This window comes from Callospermophilus lateralis, chromosome 6 (genome assembly GCF_048772815.1).
Source record: "Callospermophilus lateralis isolate mCalLat2 chromosome 6, mCalLat2.hap1, whole genome shotgun sequence".
Classification (NCBI taxonomy): Eukaryota; Metazoa; Chordata; class Mammalia; order Rodentia; family Sciuridae; genus Callospermophilus; species Callospermophilus lateralis.
This window is the reverse complement of record NC_135310.1, coordinates 63,919,873-63,928,847: the sequence shown is the minus strand read 5'-3', so window position 1 is coordinate 63,928,847 and position 8,975 is coordinate 63,919,873. Positions and strand designations below refer to the sequence as shown.

The 8,975-nt window shown below is 35.5% G+C and overlaps 1 pseudogene; it reads right to left on the bottom strand.

Annotated features, from left to right (window-relative positions):
• Positions 1–8,520: 8,520 nt before the first annotated feature.
• LOC143401880 (histone deacetylase 1 pseudogene) overlaps positions 8,521–8,975 on the bottom strand; it is a 74,607-nt pseudogene continuing 74,152 nt past the window's right edge.

Genomic DNA, 8,975 nt, shown 5'->3' with positions numbered 1-8,975 from the left:
AGCAAAAATATGCCTTTACCAATATTAATTGGTTTTATCTACTGATGGCTATCAATCTTTTTATCAATCATATCTTTTGTTTCTAAGAGTTAATATGTATTTTATCTTACACAATTTCCTTATGAATAGTTCTGTATTATTTATGCTGGGTATAAGTCACATTTCACTAATAGCTCATTTAGTCTAAGAACAGAATCCAGTAGGGAGGAAAACACCACTCACAGATGTCATTGGACCTCTGCTATCTGCAATGTGCCCATTTTTATATGCTTTTCTTTGGCTATTGCTGGTTTGGAATGCCATAGCCAGAGTACATTACGGCAAATAGATTGTGGTAAAGGGCAGATGCTAGGCACACTTAACTTTGCTAAAAAGGCTGTTTTTAGCTTGTTTGGAAGCACATCCAAGGGCACAGTTTGCACTATTATCAAATAGATGCACAAATGAATGCATGTGTAAAAAAGCCATTCCTCCTTCTAATGCATGGAAGTATTAAGCATTAATATCAATACCATTCAAGACAGAAAATCTCATAACTCTGTTAGAATTATATGATGTTTTATACAGAGAACACTTTACATATTAATTACATATGCTTTTTCTTGGCAGAATAACAAAGAATCTCAATACTTTATGAAAGGTTAAAAGAAGTATATAGCTCTTTCTACTTAATATTGATTAAAACAAAATGCAAGTATATGCTGTTTCTTGGGATATCACTTTTACTTTTTAATGGAAATTATTATTCTATATTTTTAATATAATATGTTTCAAAAATATTTATACTTACTAAGAAATCATAATTACTAACAATGTGAATAACATTAATGTCAATAATAATAAAAATTTATTTAAAAGTAATATAATTAACAATCACTTAATCAATAATTGAAAATAATTCTATAGTTGCTCTTCTGTAAGTTAAATGTGTTTCCTGATTTTCAAACTATAAAATCCTATTGAATTTATGCTATAAAAAAGTGATATCTTGTATGGCAATATGTAAATCAATGGATGTGCAACTGATGTGATTCTGCAATCTGTATACGGGGTAAAAATGGGAGTTCATATCCCACTTGAATCAAAGTGTGAAATATGATATATCAAGAACTATGTAATGTTTTGAACAACCAACAATAAAAATTAATTTAAAAAAAGTGATATCTTAAAAGTTCTTTCCATTAAAAAAAAAAAACCACAAATAAATGGTTTCACAATACTCTGTCCAATTCAATCCAGTCTGGGGCTAGGCCAAAATTTAAAATGCCTTCAAAATTTAGAGTCATCCTTAGATTCTGTCTGATGCTATACAGATGTGAATATTTGCCATATATTGATTCTGAGCAAAAAATCAACAAAGTGGCTTAGATGCTTGGTGTTTAGTAGTCCAGATACTTTGAAGCTTAATTATTCTTTTATTTATAAATAATAACTAAAAATGGAAATAATCTTGGGAGATATATCATTAATTTTGTAATCAACATCAATCTCTTTGTGAATAACCATGAAAATTAAAAACAATGCCATCATGGATCTGTGGATTAGCAACAATGTTCACTGCATGTCACCTTAGAGCTGGAACACCGTCCCACAGCAGAGAGAGGCAGGAGGAAGGAGAGAAGCTCATGACTACAGAACAGTCATAAACCTCAGAGGGTTTATAATATGGTTAGTTGAATAAATAAGACAAGTTAGTAGTGGTGACCATGTCAGCAAGACTAGGCCGCAAATGCTCAGGATAAGAAAAAAGGATTTGTTTGTAGAAAGAGATGGATTCACTTTGCTTCCAACAGAAGATGGTGCTGGAAGCAAGCCGTAATGGAAGGAGGGACGTAAACAGAAAGCACTGAGTATTTCAAAATGGCAGAAATGGAACATGGAGAGTGGAAAAGAACATGAAAAAAAAGAGGAAGAAAACTGTTCAAAGTTAGACTTTGACTTCTAATATTATTTCCACTGTGAGACATATCAGCAATTTCCTCTCTTCTTATTGTATCAGCAGTGCCAACTCTAACTGGTCTTGCCTACTCTGCTTCTTTTCGACTAGTACCAGAGTAGAGCCTTAAAAATGCTACTTTTGACTTCCTTGTGTTTAATTATGGGACAATGAATTAATGTTCAAGATAGAAATCTGAAAATTTCCTTAACTCTTCCCTCATCTTTACCTTCTTCCCATACACAATTAATCATCAAGTTCTTCTGATCTGACTTCTAATAATGTTTCAGATATATCTAATCTTTTTCATCACCTCACCCACCATCCCAGTTCAAGTCCAATCTCACTATAATAGAACTCTTGCTATATCTACCAACTTTACATGCTTTTAACAAATTCTCCATATCTATATGATTTCAAATAGTAACATTATCATTCATCATTCTACCGCCCTTGGGAAAAAATTCAAAATTTTTAGTAGTCTCTGAAATCCTGCATGAACTAACCTCTGCCTTATCTTTTCAGGATTCCTTCTCAAAAAACCTTTCACTCCTTGGTCCTCCAGTTCTTTAGAGCTTTGGGTAATTCTCTCTAAGTATCATCTAAGTATGCTTTCTCTTGGGGAGACTTCCCTGGCCTCAACTCCTATGGCCTTGGTTGGGCCTCATGACTGTCCTTTAGTACACTGTACTTTCCTTTCTCATTAAACTCTTAATACATTTTGATTAAATGAGTGGAAAATCTAATTAAATTGCAATGCTTTAAAAACTTGCTAAAATACAGATTTCATTAAATATACATGTGTATTTCTAAACTATTTCTTTCCCCAGTAATTAATTATCTTCAACATCAGAACTGACACAGTTTTCAATATCTGGGATTAAATAATTCCTGAATAAACTAGAAATATTCAGTTGACAGTCTTTGAGATAGTTGGGGATTGACAGCAGAGAGTGAGAATTGCCTTCAACTGGACTGGAAGACAAACTGGAAATGAACAATCTGGGGCATTATGTGATGGGAGAAATATTAGAAAACTAGATTGGAAAGGGTATCATCTTTGAATAAGGGGGAGCAATATTGTTTACAAAAGCAAATTAAATGGGAATTTAAAATCAGGAATATTTATACTGGAAGTTATGCATGTGTAGTAAGAGAGGTCAGTTCCACTTATTTTTTACTTTTAAAGGAAGAAAAATAGATAACTAACACTAACACAGAATCCAGTGTTTTCTTCCCAGACTGCACCTTGGGAAAAGTTTTGCATACTGCACCAGGAGGCATGACAAGAATGTAAACAGCACCAAGTTCAGACAAGCAAAAGAAAAAAATATTGGTAACAACCCAAATGTTGTTTGGTGTTGAACACTGTGGTATGTTCACAAAATACTCAATACCAGTGAAAAACAAATAGACTGTAGCTATCCATGTCAATAAGGATAACTTTCAGAAAAACAATGAACTAAAAAAAAAACAAAAGTTACAGACAATATAGGAAAATAATAATATTTTAAATATTCAAAATAAAAGAATAATGACAGATTGCTTAGATTTAAGTATTATAACATCCAACTAGTCAAGGTTGTATAGAGAAACCGAATCAATAGGATATATAAAGATACATATGAGGATATTTATTAAGCAAATTTAAATATTCATATTGTAAATTTTATTTTGCTTATAATATATTCATATCATTATATGAACCAGCTCATGCAGTTGTGGAATCCAACAAATTACACAATCTACCATCTGCATGTTGGAGAACCAAGAAAGCAGGTGGTATGTTTCACTTGAGTCTAAAGGACTGAGGACAGGGAAGCCAGTGGTGTAAGTCCCAAATCCAAAGGCCTGAAAGCCAGGAGCAGTAATGTACAAGGGCAGAAGATGGATGTCTCATTTAAAGTACAAAGAGTGAGTTCACTGTTCCTCATTTTTGTTTTATTCATATCCTTAATGGATTGGATGATGCCCACCTACATCAGTAAGAGTGATCCTCTATATTCTTCTGTAAATACACTCATAGACACACCAAGAAATAATGTTGTACCAATTATATGGGCATCCCTTATCCCAATTAAGTTGATAAATAAAATTGACAGTCATAGGAACATATACAGAGTAGAAAAGCAAGATAATGTTTTTAAAATTAGGTGTTATCTCTTAGATGAATACATGGGACTGGGAGAAGCAAGAAAGGTGTCTCAATAATTTTTCCCTTGTTCAATCCCTTGAATTTGATGATCAGTTCTCTGACTCTATTTCATTATTATGCTTCATAATTTACATATACATTGCATGTATCCCTTTAAAGGTATCAAATATTTTACACTTTTAAAACAAGGATAACAAACACTATCTCCAGATAATAAAGATGAGATTCAAAGCCTCTACCATATAGCATATGAATAAGAAAAATAAATCTCAAAATATAAGAGAACAGGATGGTCAGTTAGGATAGTATGTAAAACTGCTGTATAAACTGCAGGTGCCGTATGCATTAAAGAAATGATATTTGTCATTATCATTCAAGAGTATGTATAAACTAGCCAAACCCTTGCTCTCTTACAAGGCCAAGGCAGAAAAAATGTAAATAGGATAAAAAGAATTTTAAAAAAATTAGAAAAACCAGAACAAATTGACAAAGACCTGTTGGAGTGACAGCTCTAACCCATGGGACAGACATTAACAGTTATTATGACAATCTGTGTAGATAGTCATTGGACAAGGGCTGGAATGATCACAACTCCTGCCAACTGTTGGACTTAGCCTTGAGTGAAATGAGGCTTAAGATAAGGCTAAGCATATAATCTCTCACTGAATATTTACTGAATGAAGTATTACATGTGCAAGTTTTGTTGTGGCCCATCCAGTGCAGTAGAGGAAGCTTCTAGTAAGGAGTCTACCTATGTGAATTTAAACCTTACTCTGGAAAGCTGACCCAGGAAGCAAGAATAGTTCAATGCCTTGTTCAGCTTTCCCATAAAACCTCACCCCCAGGCATCCAAAAGCATCCTGGGAATGAAAAAATATTCTCCTTCAGCTTGAGGTCCCAGAAGAAGAAGAAGAATACAACATACCCTTTGGAGGATGACTGCTGCCTCCCTCTCTTCAAAAAGTAGGAGATATATGAAAGTCACAGATACTTCTGTGACTGGTATTTTTTCAATTGTAGTAAAATATACATAACATAAAATTTATTATTTTAACCATCTTAAATGTACTATTCTGTGACATTAAGTACAGTTATGTTGGGGCATATATTTGTATATATGCCAAACATATATGCCCCATACAGTACCACTGTCTCTATAGAATTTTTTCATCCTCCCAAACTAAAAATCTATAGCCATTGAATAATAACTCCTCATTTCAGCCCCTGGTAACCACTCTTCTACTTCTTGTTTCCATGAATTTGCCTATTCTGGATACCTCGTGTAGAAAGAACCTTTTGTGACCTACCCATTGTCCTCAAGTTTCTCTATTTTGCTCAGCATAATATCCTCAAGGTTCATCTATGTTGTATTATGTTTTAGAATTCCCTCCCCTTTTAAGGTTTTCCTTTTAATATTCTATTGCATGCTTATACTACATTTCACTTATCCATCAATGGTATTGAGTTGCTTCTACCTTTGGCTATTAAAATGCTGCCACAAGTATGGGTGTATAATTATTTGTTGAGGTCCATTTTTATGGTTTGGATATGAGGTGTCTCCAAAAAGCTCATGTGTAAGACAATGCAAGAGTGTTCAGAGATGAAAAAGTTAGATTATGAGAACTGTGACCTACGTAGTGGATTAATCCACATGAATGGATTAACTGGGTAGTAACTGTAGGCAGGTAGAGTGAGGCTTGAGGAACTAAGTCACCAGGAGGTGTGCCTTTGGGATTAATATTTTGTCCTTGGCATCTCTCTGTGTGTATGTATGTTTCTGCCTCCTATCTGTCATGAGCTGAGCAGCTGTCCTCTGCCATGCCCTTCTACCATGATGTTCTGCCTTACCTCAGGGTCAGAGCAATGGAGTTGGCCTACCAGGGACTGAAACTCTGAAACTGTGAGCCAAAATAAAGTTTTCCTTCTCTAAGTTTTCTCTTATCAGGTATATTGGTCACAGAGACACAATGCTGACTAAAACATCCATATTTTCAGTTAATTTAAGACCATATTCAGAAGTGGAATGAATTCATACTATTTTTCCATAGTGGTTTTATCATTTTAAACTCGCATTAGCAGAGTGGTCAGGTAGGTATTCCAATCTCTACACCCTCTCTAACATTTGTTATTTTCTGTTTTTTTGGTTTTTTTCATATTAGCCATCCCAAAGGATCTGAAGATCCCTAAGAAATAATTCATAAAGTTTTTTTTTTAATCAGAACCATTTCACTTCTTGGATGCCATATTTCATGCAATTTTCAATTTACCACCTGTTCTTGCTTTCTCATCTTGCTTAATCATCAGTTCTTCACAAAAAAACACACGAACTACTATACTACAGCCAAGCAATAGCCCAAACTACTGGAGGTTTCAAAAATGAAACCACTTCTGTGTGGGGAAGATTGATCCTCTATGAGAGAAAGATGGCAAAAAGCATGGTTTGCAACCCCACTCAAGAGAAGGGCAGCACCAGGCTCCATAAGGTTTTAAATAAAACCAGAGGAAACTAAGATTCTCAAGTATAATTATCTTCAAACTGATGATAACCATCACAACTTAATCTTTACTATTAATGATCATTGAACATAGCAAGGAAGTGGGTAAAATAAATGTTTTAATCAGCTTTTTCACTGCTATGACTAAATGGATCCAACCAAAACAACTGTAAAAAAGGAAAAGTTTATTTGAGGGTTCATGTTTCAGAGGTCTTAGTCCATAGAAGTCCAGTTCCATTTCTTGGGGCTCAAGATGAGGCTAAACATCATGGTAGAGGGAAGCAATACACATCATAATCAGAAAGCAGAGAAAGAGTGTCTCCATTTGCCAGACACAAATATATGCCCCAAAGCCACACCCCCAGTTCCCACCTCCTCCAGCCACACCTTACCATTTCAGTTACCACTCAGTTAACCCCTGTTAGGGGATTAATTCACTGATTGGGGTTAAGACTCTTACACATAATCATTTCTCCTTTGAAGCTTCTTGCTTTGTCTCATACGTGAGCTTTTGGGGGATATCTTACTTCCATACCATAACAATGAGACAATCTGGAAATCAAAATTAAAAAGTAAACTATTGATTAGAAGATGTTTATACTTTAGATGATATTCAAGATGTAATAATTTTTTGTTAAATTTTTGGAACTGGGGATTGAACCCAGGGGCACTTTACCACTGAGATTCTTCCCCAACCCCTTTTATTTTTTAGTTGTAGACAATCTTACTTAATTGCAGAGGATCTCACTAGAGTGTTGAGACTAGTCTCAAACTTGCCATCCTCCTGTCTCAGCCTCCCAAATTGCTAAGATTTTAGGTTAATGCCACCACACCCAACAGGATGAAAGAAATTCTAATGATCCATCTTTGTCAAATTGCTTGAGATTTACTTTTTGTTTTTCCCCAAGTGAAGTAATTACAAATCCCCAAATAAATAATAAAACATGGACAAATTTCTCTTTTGCTTGTTATCTTTCAATCTACCTTCTCAGAGAAATTCTTCCTGCAAATCAGGATATTACAAAATTAGACACAATGAGTGACAAGCAGAATGCCTGCCCTCAAGTGGTTTCTATCTTAAATAATTAAATCATTATCATCTACAGCCACACTAATTGTTCTTCCTGGAGAAATATTTATGATGTTATCACTTAAAGTTTTAAAATAATAGCACCAGAGGAGGAGGAGAGTAGCATGCTGTCAGAAGCACTAATCAGAAACACTCCAATAAGGGATTTATGGCATTGTAGGCACCTGGCATGTGTTTATGAGATGCAACTGCTCTGTTTAAGCTTTTTGATGAATATAGAAATTAATTAGAAGGGATTTTACTGCTGGTTCAAAGTATGTTGCTCCTCATTGTGGACGTGTAATCATTGATGATTGAAAGAATTAATTTTGCAACATAGATTACTGTATCATTACACCATATGCCCCTGTAGTTTAGGCTGCATCAGATCCCAAAGAATTATCATTTATCTATGAGAACTCACCCTGTGGTAAAATGTGGGGGTGACAGTCTATCAACAATAAATGTAATGACTTCATAGTTCCATGTACTGCCAAATTTAAAGACAGTTAGGCTCTTTGTATATTTAACTGAACACTGCTAGCTTCTGACACATTATGCTTTGCTATGCACACAGCAAAACTTTTTTTTAAAAAAATGCATTTAAATATACAGAAGATATCTAAAAACACACATTTAAATACATTTAAATTTGCATTACACACAAAGCAATACCAAAAAGGAATGGAACTGAGAGGAAGGACTGTCACCTGTGATCATTGCATTCCATCAGCTTTACTTCAAAAGGATAAATGGTTCTTATAAAAATATCACAGGGCACTATTGGTGGCACTGAACTAGCTATGACAGTACCAAAATTGAAACTTACTAAATGCATGTCAGGAGGTAAATCTGCTGGCAGCCTCTAGTGCCTGAAAGCAGAGCGTGAGGTACTAGGTGTTTTAGCCTGAGACAAACCCAACCTTAGGTTCACCTTGAAGTCTCTGAACTGAGAGGCTCCATCAGATATTATATTTCTTGCCTGCTCTTCTGTGATGCTGATTGACAGCCTCTCGCCTCCCGCCCTCCAGTTCTGGGCAGCCAGGAAGGCTGTTTTGTCAGCTGTGGCCTGCCTGGGCCCAGTGAGGCCAAGCCTGTCAGCCCGCTCAGAGGCTCCACGCTGCGGGAGCCCGCCCTGCCTGGCCTCACTGCTGCTCTGGCTGACACGCTGCCTCTGGGCCCGGAGAGACCTTTCCAGTCTGCAAATAACACTGGAGAATTCAGACTAATCGGTTCAGCTTCCCTGAGGCAAAGGGAAAAAAAGGTTTCTTAAAAGGAAAAGGATTAAGAGGGAAAGTGAGCAAAGGCTTGCTTGGTCTC